This window comes from Polypterus senegalus, chromosome 15, assembly GCF_016835505.1.
Source record: "Polypterus senegalus isolate Bchr_013 chromosome 15, ASM1683550v1, whole genome shotgun sequence".
In the NCBI taxonomy this organism is placed as follows: Eukaryota; Metazoa; Chordata; class Cladistia; order Polypteriformes; family Polypteridae; genus Polypterus; species Polypterus senegalus.
In genome coordinates, this window is record NC_053168.1 from 78,733,240 (window position 1) to 78,753,078 (window position 19,839).

The window sequence follows — 19,839 nt, forward strand, 5'->3', positions numbered from 1 at the left end:
CACTCCAAGGTTTTCTTGACAAGCAGACTGCAGACCATTCAGTACTGTTTTTTACTGTTAGTCTGTGGCAGCTGAATACAACCTTTCTGGAAATGTAATGATGTGAAATCTTAAGGCCAGAGATACGTAGTAATTGAGTTCTCTTTGGTTATATTTCTTTAGCACTAGGATTTACAACAGACTCTCTCCAGTCTGAGACTACATGTATTGTCACAGCTAGTTCATTTAGAGCAGTGTAATCTTGTTTAAGTAATTGTGAAAATGCTAATCACAATGTGGCACAGCCCAAAAGAACTGGACCAAGACCCTTTAGAAACGATGGTCATGGGGCAACACCAAGTGAACCCAGGAGCAGTTAGTGTAAAGTGTGAATGTGATCTGACACAGGACCAACCAAACTATAGGAACTGTGCATTATGGGTAACATTTGCTTGGGCTGTGGTAATCATAATATGCCATTGCTGTTGGTAATTTGACAATCTTAGCATAAAAATAAATACACACAAATGTAACCAGCTAGTAAGAGTTCCAGTGAATTGATGATTAAAACCCCTAATCTTACACTTAAGGAATGAATGCAGACATGGTGTGCTCTCGTTGTGATCACTCTTCAGGGATGATTTAGACACTGTAGACACATTAACTTTGATTACTATGTTGTAAATGTCAATCAAACATTCAAAAATTAATATTAATAACAAATATTTAAAGGCCTAAAGACAGAAGACATGTTATTTGAGACAAAGTAGATAGAGGTTATGTTCATATAGTTGGCAACTGAAGAATACATGTGCAGTATACTACAGTACATTGAAATGCAACTCACCTCATCTACTGTCTAAATGAAACAATCATGTCATTGCCTGACTTCAGGAAAGCTTGCCATCTCCAGTACCAATAATGTGTACTTCTATAGCACATTTTCATACAAAGGATGTAGCTCAAAGTGCTTTATAAGATTTAAAAAAACTGTTCAAAGAAAAGGAACGAAAAACTAGTCAAGTTAGTTAAGAATAGTCATTTTCCAACCCACTTAGTCCTGAACAGGGTCACGGGATTCTGCTGGAGCCTGTCCCAGCTAGCATTGGGCACAAGGCAGGAACAAACCCCAGGCAGGGTGCCAGTCCATTGCAGAGTCAACACTCACATGCACCCACACACACACCCTGGGGCCAATTTAGGATTGCCAATGCAACTAACATGCATGTCTTTGGACTGTGGGAGGAAACCCAGGCAGACTTGGGGAGAACTTGCAAAATCCATGCAGGGAAGACCTGGGACATGAACCTGGCCTCCTTACTGCAAGGCAGCAGCACTATCACTGCACTGCTATGCCACCCTTAGTTAAGAATAGTAATGAATAAATAAAAAAATCTATATGACTGAAATCTATATTAAATCTATATGACTATATATTTATATAATTAGTAGAGAAGAAAATCCCTGTATATAATATTGTAAAAATGAGACCAATTGATAAGGTTAGATGTCTGGGAGGAGAGGAGAGGAGACTAGACTTTCATCTAGATGAAATGTATCTTTTCTGAAGCATGCGTAGTTCATGATCTCCATGTACTCCTCTAGTTTTCAGATGATAGGCATTATACTCACAGAGCAGAATTTGGTAAACAGACCACATAATTATTGCAAATGTTGCAGTGCACAATGGTAGCTCTTGTCGACTTATGGGAAAAAAATTGTTTCTGCCCAATAAAAGAAGTTCACAACTTGCCCATGGGGTGATCATTGTTACATTTTGGCTTGCTTAAAAGTTTAATGTGTTAAATGCAACCAAACTGATTTGAAATTGAAACAAAGTAACTAATAATCCGCTATTCAGCACAAAGCAAACAGACTATGAGTGTAGAAACACCTTCAGTCTTAATGTGTGCCAAAGCACTCTGTGGGACTGACAGGCATACACCTTGAGCACCTTATACTGTAGCTGAATACTCTTTTTCTAAGACCTGCAGTCTAGCCTGTGAGAAGTCTCCCCAGTTCTCTCCTCTCGAATTTGGCAAATGATATGTGATTGGGGTGTCATCCATATGCTCAAAAGTTTACATAGAAGATAGAATATGTTTAGACTAATGGGAACACAGGTGATATTACACTGAGCAATGAGGAATAGCTACAGATGTAATTTGAGGATCTGATGAGGAGGTGTAAAACCACAGTTTATTAGCTCTATCCAGATTTCCCTCTGCTTACAGCAAAATCACTTTATGTTTATACAGTGTATATAGGTCCACTCTTTCTATGTATACACTTGCAAGGGTTAGTTTGATGCTGTAAGGTTTATTTGACACTATTGATTCTTCTGTGCTGATTGTTCACATGGGTTATTTTTATATCCAGTAATGGTTTTCCTCATACTTCACACATCTCTCTTGTTATTCTTATTCGCCATTATTGTCCTGTAAGCATGTTTTCTCTCTCTGCTTGTCTCCTTCAACTTCCTCTGTGTATCATGCATGGTGCCAGTATAGGGCCAAAGTGGGATTACTCATTGGCCCACCCTGTTTTTTAGCTTAGCAATGATTTTTTTTTTCCCAAATAAAAATGACCCTATACTGCATTCATGCATTTTAATATGCATCTCCCGCGAAAAAAAGATATTTATAACTTACACTGCAAAATTGCTATATTATTTTATTAGTAAGAGTCCATTTAACTTTTAAAAAATATTTGGAAAGTAAATACAATATATGGATAGAGATTTAATGGCAGACGTTACCTAATGAGGTTTAGAAAGTAAGATTGACTTTAAAATTTACTAGTCACAATCACTAGGCTAGTAATGATGTGGGGAATGTTTTCTTGGCACAAATTTGGCCTGTTAATAGCAGTCAATCATTGCTTGAATGTTATGTTAACAGAGGGCTATCAACTACTAACATACTGATCTTACGAGTTTTGTAATAGGTCCTGTTAGAAGGAAATGTGAGCAGGGTGTGAAAAGCGTGAAAGATGTCTCAACAAACACTTGAGGTTTTATTACGAGAAGGAAACAAACAAAATGGCACAGCGTTCCAGAGTCTGAAGTTAGCACTTAAAATGTCAGTGATGCCCCAAAGAGAAAGTGAAAATCCTGCCCCAAGCTCTGCTAAATTTAGAGGTGTGTTTGCTGCAAGAACTACTATTGATTATGCTGGAAAATATCAAAATATTGGTCAGGTCACAAGCCACCAACTCGATCGTTACTAAAGTTTCCAACTTCTTTTTATAGCCAGTAAGGCTTTGTGTGGCTCATGGGTACAACAGGTAAAACACACGTCAGGAATTGAGAACATCGAAAGATGCACTTTTGGTGATGGACAGAGATTAGTGATGGGTGATTTGATCCTTTTGAACTACCTGATTAAGTGAATCGATTTATTTGATTCATTCGATTCATCTATAATTAAAAAATCCTTTCAGGGTTTCCCTTTGAATGAATCATAAATAAATTTAAATTATATATTAAATATGCTGGTAATTCATATAATAAAATATTAATAATCTTTGATAGTCACAAATCATGACAGTATAGTGACAATGCATATTTAATATAAGACCCTGAGTTCAAGGCTTATAAGTGAATGTGCAACTCATTCTCCATTAATGATTCAGTGATTCAGTTCATGAATCAAATGAACAAGAATTGAGTGTCTCCTTCACAAATTAAATGAATCAGAATTGCAGTGACTTGTTCTTGAATAATAATTCAGTTTGAACTCCAAATAATTAGTGAATTATGCGCACTGTGCATTAGTATGCCATAAAAAGTGTGTTCTAAAGTAAAGTTGAAAGGAAATAATTGTTAAATATTAGAATATTTTCATAAAGTTCAGTTTTATGTAACCAATATGTTGAATGTACAAAGGGACAGAAACATATCAGTTTAATATTATGCTCATATATTCTATTTAAAAACATTCCAATAACAAATTGTATAAAACAAATGACTAAAACTTTCTAATATAAATTACTTTCTCGTATACGAAGTATAGGAAAAGTATTGTAACCATCCAAAAATTCAGTGTCAAGAATTTGGTGAACCTCAGCGTTTTAGACCTCCCTGAGTCTGAATTATGTTTTGAATTATGTCTGTGTGTCTATCTGTGTGTGTGCGTAAACACGATAACTTGAGCACGCTTTCACTTAGGTCAACCACATTTTGCATAAAAGTATTTGGTACAAAATGCAGATTTCTGGCTATTTTTGCTAACTGGAAGTAGTATTATACCTGAACTCACACTTGATTTTTATTTTATTTTTTTTTTAATTCATGCAGCTGTAGAGTCTGATTTATTTAACTTTACTTTTATAATAATTGTTCAATATATTATTAATTTGATTAGATTTGTTGTTGGTGGTTCCTTAATATACATTATATAAAAATATAATCATTGTCTTGCGGTTTACTTCTCAAATATCCATCCCCATATCTGAGTATATGAGAAAGTCTAGGGGAATTGTATTGTGCTTGTATTATAAATGACAGAGTGATCTAACAGAGTTCTTGTTTGTTGATAAAGGGATCGAGAATTAATAATTTGCTAGGCAGTACTTGCACATGTGCTTCAAACATCTTAATGAAAGAAGCCGACGGCATCATGCATGGGCTTTAGGACTCGTAAAGGACTCCTTGAGCACTACTAAATTGATTCATTTGTGCTCGTGATTTGATTCCCATAATTCACTGAAAAGAGTTGTTCAAAAAGAACGAATCCTTCACAAATTGCACATTACTAGAGATTCACTCTCAGATTGTGATATTGGAAATGCCTGCATAAGACATGTTCAAAATTATAAAGAACACCAAAAATGTTAATCTGTCACTTTGCTGTTATATAATGTTACTGGTCAAATTTGGTGTTTTGTACCTTGCAATGGGCTGGTATTTCGTACGTCATCATCAAAAGGCAGGCAGTCAGTTTGTTTTCACTATCTGTAAATGGATTTAAATTAGCCCAACAAAAATCATTCGAACTAGACATGCAAAAAAAAACTGATCACCCCAATTACATTGGTATGACTGGACTTCAAGATGTGTTTTTTTCTAAATGAACATATTTAAAGATACACTTCTGACAAATTTAGGCCCAACCTTTTATGAAATCTTGATATTGCTGCTGCTACTAATTCTTCCCGTTCTCCATTGTTTATGATGTTGAGTAGAATTTAGTGATTTAGTGATGCAGGAAAACACTTTGTCTGTTACATAGTAAACAAGACCATTAATTTCTTAAACATAGGAGCCATAGAACATTTCCAACTCTGTGCCTCTGAAAAGTGTCATAGAGGCTCTTTAACCCACATTGCCCACCTCCTTACTGTTTTAAAATTTGCAATTTCACTTGCAGCACTATGAGAAGACTCATTGTGACAGGCAGGAGTTTTCCTAGTAGGTCACCAGTTGCAAGAACTGTTGTGCTAAATAATATTATAACGAGGACTGAGTTTCAGTGGGCTTTAGTGAGACACATCCCAAATTGTTTTCAAACCCAAACTGGGAGCAGTCCTTATTTCAAAACAACTAATGCAGTTACTATACCGTCCTGTTGGCTGGGCAACAGGAAATGTCTGACAAAATAACAAATTCGAATAATAGCGATGTCGTTTCCACCTTTCCACGCCTACTCCAAAGAAGAAGCTCTCACTCTGGTGCCCTCTTATCCTTTTCAGTTTGCAGACTCCATGCACCTTCCTTCATCTTTGTAAAGATTCAGAGGTTCTGTGCACTTGCCACACAAGCCTGTCTTTTCATTTTCAATCCAGTCCATAACCCCACTTCTCGTCTCAGCAGCTGACTGGCCACTACAACGTTAAACAATGCTTTGAAATAGAATCTTTAATGAACCGAAGTGCACTTTTTACATTTAAAAATAGATATACTCCATAATCATGGTGCCTGAAAGTGGGAATGTATTGCATGCTGTTCTGATTAACACAATTTCACTGTAGATAGATAGATAGATAGATAGATAGATAGATAGATAGATAGATAGATACTTTATTAATCCCAAGGGGAAATTCACATAATCCAGCAGCAGTATACTGATACAAATAAACAGTATTAAATTAAATAGTAATAAAAATGAAAAAAATTAAAATAAAATTATTGTTAGCATTTACTCTCCCGGGTGGAATTGAAGAGTCGCATAGTGTGCGGGAGGAACGATCTCTTTAGTCTGTCAGTGGAGCAGGACAGTGACAAAATTCTGTCACTGAAGCTACTCCTCTGCCTGGAGATGACACTGTTAAATGGATGCAGTGGATTATTCATGATTGACAGGAGTTTGCTTAGTGCCCGTCTCTCTGCCACAGATGTTAAACTGTCCAACTTTAATCCTACAATAGAGCCTGCCTTCTTAACAAGTTTGTCCAGGCGTGAGGCGTCTTTCATCTTTATGCTGCCACCCCAGCACACCACCCCGTAGAAGAGGGCACTTACCACAACCGTCTGGTAGAACATCTGCAGCATCTTACTGCAGATGTTGAAGGATGCCAACCTTCTAAGAAAGTATAGTTGGCTCTGACCTTTCTTACACAGAGCATCAGTATTGGCAGTCCAGTCCAATTTGTCATCCAGCTGCACTCCCAGGTATTTAAAGGTCTGCACCCTCTGCACACAGTCACCTCTGATGATCACAGGGTCCATGAGGGGCCTAGGCCTCCAAAAATCCACCACCAGCTCCTTGGTCTTGTTGGTGTTAGGGTGTAAGTGGTTTGAGTCGCACCATTTAACAAAGTCTTTGATTAACTTTCTGTACTCCTCCTCCTGCCCACACCTGATGCAGCCCACAATAGCAGTGTCATCAGCGAACATTTGCACGTGGCAGGACTCCGAGTCATATTGAAAGTCTGATGTATATAGATTGAACAGGACCGGAGAAAGTACAGTCCCCTGCGGCGCCCCTGTATTGCTGAACACAATGTCAGACCTGCAGTTCCCAAGACGCACATATTGAGGTCTGTCTGTAAGATAGTCCATGATCCATGCCACCAGGTGTGAGTCTACTCCCATCTCAGTCAGCTTGTCTCTAAGGAGCAGAGGTTGAAGGGTGGTAAGAAAACACTGCAGAACGAGAGATGGACAAATCTACAGTTACGTGCATCAACATGTGCCATTCACCCCAACACCTGACATGCCTATACAGTACGTCAACTGGGGCTGCTAGTGAGGGGAAACAGGAACCATAATGTGCGATAGCAATAATCGGGATACGATAGTAGGAGCAGGCAGTTCATAGAAACTAAATTAAAATTAAAATACCAGGAGCTTTCTAGCAAATTACATTTTCCAATACAGTTTGGTTGAAAGTGAGCTCTAATCACTCAAATTATTTTAAGGATGTATAAACTTTGGAAAAAAAATGACAGGAAACCACTCAGTCCATGAAATTGTTTGGTTAGATAATAACTAAGCTGTCCTAATACCTCATCCAGACATTTTTTCAGATATTGTGCAGGCTTTTTTACTTCATCTACTGTACATCTCTTGGTGGTTTGTTAAGATGCTTAGTGTGATGCATTACTTCAAAAGAATTCTTCAGGATCAACTTTATCAATGTCTTTGAAGGACTGGATTAGGTCCTCACACAGTCTTTTTTGTGCAGGCCAAATAAGTTTGATTCCCTGAGCCTTATGTGGCTTTATGTTGCTATGTGATCAATTGCCAATGCTGTCCCCATCAAGAGCATATCTGTCAGGAGTAGAGATGAGGAAGATGGAAAGGTTTTAAGGTATATATTTTTTGGTTTTAACAGTAGCATTACTTTGTTTGCTTTGGCTTCTAGTTGCAGGAAAATGAAATGAGACATGCTGGCGTTAAGCCACACTGGTGGGGGAAGGAAAGCTTGACTGTTGAAACAGTTGTTTGTAACATTATAGTGTAATCTGAAACTCTACAAGACATTAAAAAGCATTAATTTATCAATATTACATATCAAATGTTGGCGCACATTAACTAGCTAGTAGTTTATGCAATTAACAGAAAAGAAGCATAGCTTTTCCAAACGGTAGCCTCTCCAAATGTGGCATGGCAAGACAGTGGATGCATTAATATAACTAACAATATCATGCAAAACTGGCGCTTATATGATAATGTGGCTATTATGCAGAATCTTTTCAGGAAGTGAAGAAGCTGCTCTTGATATGACAGGATTTACAAGAAATCTGTGATTGGTGTGTATTTCTTATGTTTTAATTACTTAAAAGTAAACTAATTTGAGAAAACCTAACAAACAGTCTGTTATCTGTCCTCAATAAAAAGTGATGTTATTGTTCAACAGATATTAGAAGAGAGCCTATGATTTCAGAAAGAATTCAAATGATGAAACTGAGATTACTTCCCAAACAACAAATAAGTGAAACAATGATGAACATGTAAAATTGAATTTTGTTTATACATTTACCCTGTACAGCTACCCCCACTGTTAGGAGATTGTTCTTCTTTTCAATTATGCAGTCTTATTTATGAGAGTTATATATTGCCGTCATGCCTGCTGTGGCAGATGTACGTTTGTTTTTACTTTTTAGACTGCTTTGTTGTAATGCTTATAGTAAAAAATGGGGTCTCTGAGTGAATTTCTGTTATAGTGCATACATGATCATCTATTCTGGTATTTGTGTTTGTTACACTTGTTATCCCTGGGGACTGTTTGTGTGCATCTGGTGCTCCAGAGTACACAGATTGATCGGATCTGTTTATCAGGGAGCTTAAAATATTAAGCCTATGACCAGTAGGCCGTCAGAATCCTATGCATTTATGTTTTTCCACTGTATTCTAAAGATTAGTGTGTTAAGTTAATGGATGTGACTGACAGCACTGAATGCTGAATTCTCTCATCATAGCTTAGCATGTAAAAGGAAACGAAACTGAGAATTGCTCCTCTACGGCTTTATAAAATATAATAATATAATGGAAATTACTTAACATGTGAGTTGTCAGGTGTGAGCCAGGCTTCCGCATCCGCAAATCTTTGATGCAGAAAATGTGACATTAAAATACAGCATGTAATTATATTATATTATATTATATTATATTATATTATATTATATTATATTATATTATATTATATACAATATTCTACTGTGGCTGTTCGTTTCTCTGACCAGGATTTTAAATCACCTGTACCGTTTGAACTATTAAACTGAAATTTGGTACACATACACTATGTGACGTCTACTATCTGCTTTCAGGGTGATGATTGACCTCCAAGGTTATTCCTATTTTTATTTTTATTTTATTTTATTGTAGAATCAACTCTCTTCATATCTTAAATCATTCTTGAGGCAGATTGAAGACTTAAGTGCCAGCTTAAGTGAAAAACTAAAGAAAACGTACTAAGTAATTGCAACACAAACACTGACCTAATCAGTTTTAATATGAAAAATATGATCTTCTCGACAAAAGAAGAGAAGAAGCGGGCCACCAAGGTGGAGAAAAGAAGAGCTGCTCAGGAAGCAGCAAGCATATCAACCTCTGAGCAAACAAATGCTAAATGTACAGAGAAATAAAGTATGAAAGCTAGGAATGTTCAAGTCAAATGTACACCGTTACTGGTTATATTATATTATAACTCATGGAGTCCTTTTGTATTCTATTACAAATTTAAGCAAGAGTTTTGCCTCATCATGTAGGATATCAATAGAATAGATCCTTAGAAAGTAGCCAGCTAATTTTTAAGTAATGTTGGCTATGCTAATAAATGAATGACACCTGTTAAACTCACATCAGCATGTTTTTTTCAGTTATTTAACCCACCATAGGCAATAGAAAAGTCACTTTTGGGCACAGTGCAGCCAGGAACACTGTCATTAGTTTTGACCCCTATTAGACACTTTAGTGTAATCTGAGGTGAAGCACGTTTTATATTTTCTTTTTTGGAAAACCCTTTAGGACACTAAATGGAACTGATGGTCAATGAAAGAAAGAGGGGTCAACTGCACTGATGTTCATTTATTTTGCCGTGTGCTTGGTTTTCATTTCTAGTGAGAGTGTCCGAACCAGAGACGGGACCAATTTTTACCAGGCTATAGACAGACACGGAGGACCTGCCGCACTGCACTTAAGGTATAGTAATTTTATTTTACTCCTATAGGATATTATTTCTTAATTTTATATACTGCATATAATATTAATAAAAGATCATCATTTTACATTATTTCTTTGTAGCAGAGAACAATTCGTTTTCTTTTCATTTGCATGTTTGGCACCTGCAGAATACAGACTACCTAATACAACGTGATGTTGGAGCAATAATTAACGAAAAATGTAGCATACTATTAATTTGCTTTTACTAAGAAACATTTTATGTTTCACAATGTATTACACTAGCAGCACCAGTGATGGTAACATTTCAGCCAAAATCCTGTCATAAAAATCACACAAAATGAAGATCTATCAGCATATTATTTTTGTCATACAGCACAACCATGAAATGACAGTATTAAAAGATATTTCAACATCAAATGGTCCTTACCAAAAACAGAAATGCAAAGGAATATTCATAAATTTCCAACTGTTGTTCAATAGTCAAAGTGCTATGAAGTGCATAAGTAATCATTGTGATTTGTCTTAATGATGACATCTACTTCAAAATAACAACCTGAACCAATGGTTTAATGAAAAGGAATTTAGCCTTGAAACCCGAAGGCTTGAACTGAAAAGCTCAGGCTGCACATACAGTACATGCATGAGGAACGATATGCCAAGGACTCTTCCAAGGTCCTGTCCTAGCAACCCGGGGAACATGCCAGCGTGTCCAGGCAGAAGTTAATTTTCACATACTCCAAAAACAAACAGAGACAATAAATTGCATATTGAACATACATGGAAAATTGGGAAGGTTTGATTATAATTAAATGAAGTCTGATGTAAACCACCTTAATAAAAGAATAAGTTGTTGGGTGTCTGTCTGGTTGCTATGTCCCTGTTTTTCCAAAAGATGACACTTAACAAACATTTTTAGTAATAAAATGCATTGCATTTTTCCTTCCAATATATAGTATTTTTACAAATCATAGAGACATATGTATTGTAGGTGCACGGCAAACGTTAATGCTGAGGTCTCTGTTGATTACTTAGATTTCAACCCATCTTAGACAGCCACTTTTAAAATCGCTTCTGTACCCCAATGTTAAAAAAGTCTGGTCTTGATGATGACGATCTTAACAATTTTCGGCCTATTTCCTACTTACCTTTTCTGTCAAAAGTTCTTGAGCGTGTTGTAGCTCACCAATTACTTAACCTCTAATAATTTGATGGAGCCCTTTCAGTCTGGTTTCAGGGCGCAGCACAGCTGTTAAACTGCTCTTCTACGGGTAACCAATGATTTGCTTATGGCAGCAGACTCTGGACAAACCAGCATATTAATTCTATTAGACCTCAGTGCAGCATTTGACACTGTCAGACATGACATTCTACTGTCCAGAATGGAGAACATGCTGGGTATCTCTGGCACTGCCCTCCAGTGGTTCAAGTCCTATCTGACTGATAGGCAAGAGTTTGTTAGTCTTGGCAACAGCAGATCCAGCTCAGTGCCAGTCACACAAGGAGTTCCTCAGGGCTCTGTCCTCAGCTCTCTTCTCTTCTGTATTTATATGCTTCCCCTTGGCCATATTATTCGTAACTGTGGACTGGGTTATCATTTTTATGCAGATGACACTCAACTCTATTTCAATTTTAAAAGTGAAACTTCATCAGAGCTTTTTCAGCTCACAACTTGCCTCAGTGAAATTAAAACCTAAATGGAGCAGAACATTTTAAAATGAAATTGCAACAAAACTAAACTCCTGCAAATTGGCACTAAAGCGCTACTTAAGAAAATGAACTCCTTTTCAGTCACTCTTGATGGTGATCTCATTAGACCTTCTTCTGGTGCAAGGAATCTTGCTGTCATTTTTGATTCCTCCCTCTCTTATTCCGCCCACATAAACCACATTAAGAAACTTTCTTCCTTTCACCTCTGTAACATATCCCGTGATCGCTCCTTCCTCTCCTTTTCTAATGCTGAGAAATTTGTCCATGCTTTTATCACATCCCGATTATTGTAACACTGCTGGCAGGTGCCCCTCCTAATCTTATATCACAGCTCCAGCTTATTCAAAAGTCTACTGCAAGAGTCCTTACTCGAACCAGCAACAGCGAGCACATCACACCCATCCTGCTTCGCCTTCACTGGCCCCCTGTGTCTTACAGGATTGAATATAAAATTCTATTAATAACCCACAAAGCTGTAAATGGCCTTGCATCGGACTACATCAGTGACCTTCTAAATCACTATGCTCCTGGTCGCCTACTAAAGTTCTCTGATTTTGGCAATCTTGTTGTGCCTCACACTTTCCTGCACTCTATGGCTGACAGGGCCTTCAGCTCCATAGCACCCAGACTTTGGAATGACATCCTGAAATTAATTAGATCAGTTGACTCCATTCTATTAAAAAACAATTAAAACTCATCTATTTAGGAAGGCTTTTAACTTAACATTCTGCACTTTCTTTCAGTTTACCTCTCAGTCCCAGTGCTCAGGATAATTTGTGTGTCTGTTATATCGCAAATTAGGTTATTTGTTAAGTTTTTCTTTTAGTATTGAATTTAGCATTTTACTCTGGTTTATTGTCCTTTATTCTATTTAATGCTTTGTTATCTGTTTCATTGTTCTATTCAGGAATAATATTTGTATCCAATGTTACATATACCCTGCTGTTTTTGTTTCTAAGACTCTGTGAAGCGCCTTGAGAATGGGAAAGGCGCTATATAAATAAAATGTATTATTATTAGACAGCACAGTTATTTGATTATGGTGAATAAACAACCTATTTAATCTTTGCTCAACACCACCATCTTCTGGGAGATATAATGAAGTGCTCCACTTGCCCAGTGAGCACACACACCACTGGCAAAGATTAAAACCATACGTTTCTAAACCAGATTCTAATTATAAATCCAAATTAAATGCCAGAAATCATTGCCATAATTATTAAGCCAAATCTAAATTGTCTTAAACCTGAAACTACATCCTTGATCAAAATCAAAGCTATCTTTAGCCCACACTGAAAAAATAACTTGTTGGATATAGTTGAAAAAATTGTGACACATACTGTATTTCCATTTCATTGAATTAAATAGTTCTAATAAAAATACATTTGTAGATCTAATGTTCCCATCTCATATTATTACAGCAAGATGTTATTGAAAGAGTAAATAGTTGGATGCACTTAATAAAATAATGACACTATTTCCATTTAATTGAATTAAGTTGCTCTAATCTGAACCAAATGAATAAACCTAAAGTAGAAATTGCTTTGTCCTGTTTAACATAACATTGCATTTATGCTAAAATGAATTGAAAATACTTGCATTAATGATGTGAAAATAAAATGAAACAATGGATCGTCTATAGTTTCCACTGATCCCTTTTCAGTAGTCTTTAGAGCTAACGTACTCTGTAGCTTTTACATAAGCTTTCTGAGGTGTTGGTAAGCTATGTGCCAGTGTGACTAACAAGATCAATAAACCAGCTTATCACAATTGAAAGTCTGTTTAAGCTTTTCAGCTTTGATGACTTCTTTCAGTTTAATTTTAAAAAAGGGAAAAGAAGTCCCCATAATAGTGTGAATGATAAGGACTGGAAAATCACCCATTACTAACACAATTTGCAGCCTAAAGCACGCAGATCACCGGTTATCTCAAAGATTTCCCGTCATGGTGAGTATTACTTACATTACTAATTGCCAGTTGCCCAGAGAGCCTCACGGTATAGGTACTGGCTGTACATTTTCCTCCCTCTTTCTTTCCAAATCTTTGACTTTCTTTCATTCTTGATGTGTTCAAATGTGTTCAAACTTCTCATTGGGGATAATGAAGGTATAAAATAGGAGTTTGTTTGTATAAATCTTAAAAAAAAAAAAAAAAAAATGTATTCATGAAAAGTAAAGCCAGAGAGCACAAACTGCTATCAAAGTATAATTGCAACTGCAGAATTTTTGAAACTAGCTAACAGTCAATATGTTAAAGCGCTTTCTTCTTGTGTTGCACTGACACCCATTTTAAACTGCTTATGGAACTAGTTTTCTTTTTTTTCCTTTTTTAGTGTAAATAATAGTAAAGAAAAGTGAAGAACAACTTAAGAACATAGGTTTTCAGGGCAAAGTAATAATATACTCCATTTGCAAAAAAAATACCCAACATATCCTTCAAAACTGCCAAACTTTCATGGGTTTCCATTGCTTGTTTGTTACTTCTTCTTTCGGCTGCTCCCGTTAGGGGTTGCCACAGCAGAGCATCTTCTTCCATATCTTTCTGTCCTCTACATCTTGTTCTGTTTACACCCATCACGTGTCCTCTCTCACCACATCCATAAACCTTCTCTTAGGCCTTTCTCTTTTCTTCTTGCCTGGCAGCTCTTTATTTAACATCCTTCTCCCAATATACTCAGCATTTCTCCTCTGCACATGACCAAACCAACACAATCTCATCTCTCTGATATTGTCTCCCAACCGTCCAACTTGAGCTGACCCTCTAATGTACTCATTTCTAATCCTATCCAACCTCGTTACACCCAATGCAAATCTTAACACCTTTAACTCTGTCACCTCCAGCTCTGTCTCCTGCTTTCTGGTCAGTGCCACCGTCTCCAACCCATATAACATAGCTGGTCTCACTACCGTCCTGTAGACCTTCACTTTCACTCTTGCTGATATCCGTCTGTCACAAATTACTCCGGAGACTCTTTTCCACCCATTGCACCGTCTTCCAACTCTCTTTTTTACCTCTCTTCCACAATCCCCGTAACTCTGTACTGTTGATCCCAAGTGTTTAAACTCATCCACCTTCACCAACTCTACTCCCTGCATCCTCACCATTCCACTGACCTCCCTCTCATTTACACACATGTATTCTGTCTTATTCCTACTGACCTTCATTCCTCTCCTCTCTAGAGCATATCTCAACCTCTCCAGGGTCTCCTCAACCTACTACTTACTCTTGCTACAGATCACAATGTCATCTATTGCAGTGGTCCCCAACCTTTTTGACACCAAGGACCTCTTTACTAGAAGCACATTTTTCCAGGGACCGGTGGGGTGGGGGTGGTGTTGTGGATTTTTAGGGGCGGGTTTGTAGGGCAGTTGTATACCCAATTTATATTACATTTCTATTATTATTCAGTTATAATATCGTAATAGAAATTCTACAGCTTACCATAATGCAGAATCAGCCCTGAACTTATTTTCCTGCAACCAGAAGATCCCATCTGGAGATGATGGAAGACAGTGACACGTGAAGTGTGTTCCTTATGTTCAGTCTACTCCGTAATCTCGTTTTGGTTGCTGTCACTGCAGAAAATGCTGCCTCACAAAGATAGGATGTTGGAAATGGAAGCAGCTTCAATAGCTTCTTTCGTGTTAATTTTGATCTCCTCCTGTCTGCAAGTTATGCTGACAAGAATTTTTCTCAGCATTTCCTTGCGATAATACACTTTCAGGGTGCAGATGATGCCCAAACCGAATGGCTGAAGCACTGCTGTGCAATTGGGCGGGAGGAATTCAACACGAACATTATATGAATATCGAAGTATGTTGTGAGCAGCACATTTATCAAGCAGAAGCCGAATAATCCTCTTCTTCTTCTTCTTCATATTGTGAAGTTTCTGAACTATTTTGGGATTGGGATCCCCCCCACCCAACGGGAACGTCACACTGAAGTGCATCCCGAAGCGAGATTGTAGCGTCTGTGTAAGATTGTTTGTCCATTGCCGGGGCAGGGAAACAGCAGGCTCACAGCGTGTTGTCCGATTGACAGAGGTCCCAAGAAAGTTTAAAAACCACTCATTTTCTCATTTCTCTAGGAATGTTTCTGGAAGGAGCATCACTGAACCACATACTGTACAAACGGCTTTCCGCCGTCTTCAAATGCAGCAGTTCACATATGTTTGCAACCCTAGATCGTTCTTCTTTTTTGCATATAACAAAGACATATGCATTGCATTTGTCATTCCAACAGATTGCACATCACAAACATTAACACTGTTATCGTTTTTTCGTGTCTGCCGTTTCTATAGAAGGGTAACAATGAGTTAAATTCCGATGGATGTTTTTCAAATGTTGACAAGCAATAAGCAAAAGGTATCACTGAAAACCACAGAAAACAAAAACAGCAAAAAAACAGTACGAGGAATGTTTGAAGAAAGAACATTTTTTTACAATGTTTCTGTTTGGGGATCGTTGTGCAAATGTGCACAACTGAGCTGCGACCACAGAACTAACTGCTCTGTGGATGATTCATTCAAGCATTTCAAGGTCACTTCGTTGTAATGAAAGTATCTGCTGCTGAATGTACTTTGTAGTAATGAGATTTCTATAGACTCGTGTCATATGGGGAAACTGTCAGAAACATAAAAATACTTTGTTGTAATACTCTCTCACCTCGGTCTTCTCTCCCCTTTCTGCGCCGCTGCAAAGCCCCACCCACCTAGCGTTCTGAAAAGTGTCCTCAGAGAAGGGGGAAGCCTTTTTGCTGTAGCCCTTCACTGAGTGAGTCTCCCGGCCTGGCTGTCAGACAGCGGGCCAAGGACCGGTGGTTGGGGACCCCGATCTATTAATTGCAACTTCAGGCTCTGTATTTTGTTCCAAAATGTTGAATCTTATCTGCAATTAAATTTTGTGTTTGGGATGTTTGCATATTAATTAGACTTTGTTATGAAATTTTTACAGTGAATTTCAGTAGTTCCTGTTTTGGACTATTCGGACCTGCTTAATTGAATTTACATTCATGGAGTGGCAGAACCTATCCTGACAGCCCTAAGTGCAAGTCACACACCAAAACTAGACAAGAAAACCTTCTGTTTTTTCACACTTTATTGCACTGAAAATAAAAAAAAAAATACTTTGATTGTCAGATGTCAGCATTTTCCAGTTTAGGAAGAAATGCAATTTGATTGGAAAAGTCCTATACTACCATCTTTCTGTTTATTGCCATCATTAAGTTTTGTTTCCAGTCTAAAAGATAAAAAGCACTTCCACCGGCTATGCATGACATAAACTTTTAGTTTATATTATAAATTACTACAAAGATCCCTCATGGCATGGTTACTGGTGGTAGGAAGAGGTCAGGACCATGTTTAAGAAAGACAGAGAGAGACAGACAGATGGACAGGATTTGAGTTCTTTGATGTTGTTCTTCTTGACATTCAAGCATGTATAGTGAAGACCAGCTCATTTTCGTATTTTGTTGTTGTTCTGGAACTTTATCCTATCCATGTATGTTTAATTGTTAAAATACATTTTTTTTATTCTGAGTTTGGGGAGATATCACAAAGGCACCCTATTATTGTAGTTCTGTACATGTGGTTATCCATTCTATATTTTATTCTTATTTTACACCATTTTACTTGGGTTCAAATGAAGGAAATGGATGAGCCTTTTGCGATGTTTTGATTTTTCTTGCTAACTGGATTTTTCTTTAATTATACATTCATTTAATTGTACAACTGCCGATCCTAATGTGATGTGGGAGACCTTCTGTGACAAGACCCTGAAGGTTGCTGAGGGTTGTGTTGGTGTTACCGGTGTTCCCAGAAGGAGGTGTTTCATCTCGCAGGGCACCCTGGATATCTTCGAGAGGTGTTGCAGCGCACAGCTTGATGGCAACTCTGGTCTGTACCAGGAACTAAGAAGGATGGCTGCGAGGGCTCTGAGTGCAGATAAAGAGGCGTTTGTTAGAGGAATCTGTGAACAAGTGATACACCATCTATGGTCTAGCGACCCACGCCCTACTTACAGAGGAATCAAAGCATTATGCACATCTGAATCTGTTCTTCGGAGAGTCGCAGTCGGGGCAGCTAATGGAACGGTCCTTATGGATGACACTGCAGTTGTGTCCTGCTGAGCTGGCTACTTTGAGCAGTTATTCAAAATTGATCCTCTGGCTAGGACATTGGATATCTCTGGGTCCACAGTTCTTGAGGCTTATCCTCCAATTAGCTGTTAACCACCTAATCTCACTGAAATTGCACAGATGGTGAACCAGCTGAGGGGGGAAAGGCTGCAGGGCTCTGTGGTATCCGGGGTGAACTTCTCCAGGCTGGTGGTAAGGCTGTCCTCTTTGCATTGCAAGCAATTTTTGCTTCCATTTAGGAGACTGGCATCATCTTTCCTCAACAGTCTGGTTTTACGCCTAAGAAGTCTACCATCGACCTGTCATGATGCGGGTTCTCTCCATGCTCCTGTCTGGCTTCCGGGAGCCCTCAAACCTGCCACCGTCGGTAATGTCACAGATGAGCTAGGCAGTGAGGCACAATGAAGCAAGGGGATGGTGCAAAAAGTGCAAAGTGCTTTTATTTAAAAATCAACAAAACAGTGTTCAAATAAATAGTGCAGTGCATCAAAACCTTCAAATAAATAATCCATAAAACAGAGGTGAAAAGTGGAAGTTAAAATCCAATAGAAAAAAAATACGACGAGGTTAAAAAAACGGCTGGAAACAGTCTCTTTAAAAACAAAGCCTGGTGCCTTCTTTTTACTTGGCGGCTCCCCTGCTTCTCCCATCACGCTTTGCAACAGGGGAGTCGCCCTACCTGCAGCTGACCTTCTTGGCAGATCTGGTCTGGTGGCTTTCCGATCCCTGGCTCCAGTTCTGCTCACCCAGACTGAGACTTGGACTCCCGAATGACCAGGGCGCTCACACTGGGGCTTCTGTTCCAAATCTCCGACTCCCACTTCCTTCACTGCACCGAGCCAACCTTCTCCCAGTCACTCCTACTCCAAACAAGTGCTTAGCAGGTGCAACCACTACCGTCGGCCCTTGGATGCTGGCCAAACACCACTCTCGGCCTCACCTCTCTCAGCTGCTTGTTATCGGTGCTAGCCTGCGCTCGCGCATTGGTTCTCCTTCTGTCCTGCTCCTGCTTTCTCCCTCCTGCTTCCTGTCATCTTCTCCTACTTTCTCCGTCCGTCCTTTCTTTCTTTAATCCCCTGCTAGCCGCCTTGCGCTTCTATTTATTACGGGGATGTGGATCAGATGTGGCAATTAGCAGCTCCTGGGAACAATTACGGATGCGGATGACTCCTCACCTGCGCACTTAAGTGAGGATCGCCCACATCACGAATTCCCTGGGAACCGATCTGCCACACTACGACACCCCCTCTCTAAGCCGCGAAGGCGGTGATTATTTATTTTAAAAGTGGCCTTTTCGATGTGAGCTGTGGACCTGATACACCACACAATCGCATCCTGGCACTGAGGGTTCTCATGTAGCGCAAACGCAAATATTGCTGGAGTTTCTTTGTAGCTTTTGTGGATTTTCACAAAGCGTTCGATTCAGTTGATCGAGCTGCCCTATGGGACATCCTAAGGATTCGCGGGATCCCCTCAAGGTTGCTGGATATCATGGCCCTCCTGTACACTGGTATTGTGAGTGCTGTGCAGAGTGGAGGCAGGACCTCTGCGTTTTTCCCAGTTGATTCTGATGTTCGTCAGGGGTGTGTTCTTGCTCCTTCACTGTTCAATGCTTGTATACACTGGTTGTTGGGCAAGGTCGTGGGGTCCAGAGGCTGTGGGGCATCTGTTGGTGAAGAAAGGTTCACGGATCTTGACTTTGTTGACGATGCTGTAATCTTCGCAGAGTCAATGGAGGCTCTGATCGGGGTGCTCAAGAGACTGAGCGAGAAGTCTGAGTGTCTGGGCTTGCAAGTGTCCTAGATAAAAACCAAGATCCAAGCCTTTAATGATCTCTTGGGCACAGCCATCAGCAGTGTGTCTGTTTGCGGAGAGAGTGCTGACCTTGTTGAGAGGTTTACTTACCTTGGCAGTGACATTCATGTCTCTGGTGACTCTTCCTATGAAGTCAG

The 19,839-nt window shown here is 38.8% G+C and overlaps 1 protein-coding gene across 8 annotated transcripts in view; it reads left to right on the forward strand.

Annotated features, from left to right (window-relative positions):
- LOC120515735 (cytoplasmic dynein 1 intermediate chain 1) overlaps positions 1-19,839 on the forward strand; it is a 459,517-nt gene that overhangs the window by 6,459 nt on the left and 433,219 nt on the right. For all 8 annotated transcript variants that reach the window (XM_039737005.1, XM_039737006.1, XM_039737001.1 and 5 more), the window contains one exon: positions 9,983-10,063. The gene's annotated coding sequence lies outside the window, so the exon portion shown is untranslated. The remainder of the gene's footprint in view (positions 1-9,982; positions 10,064-19,839) is intronic.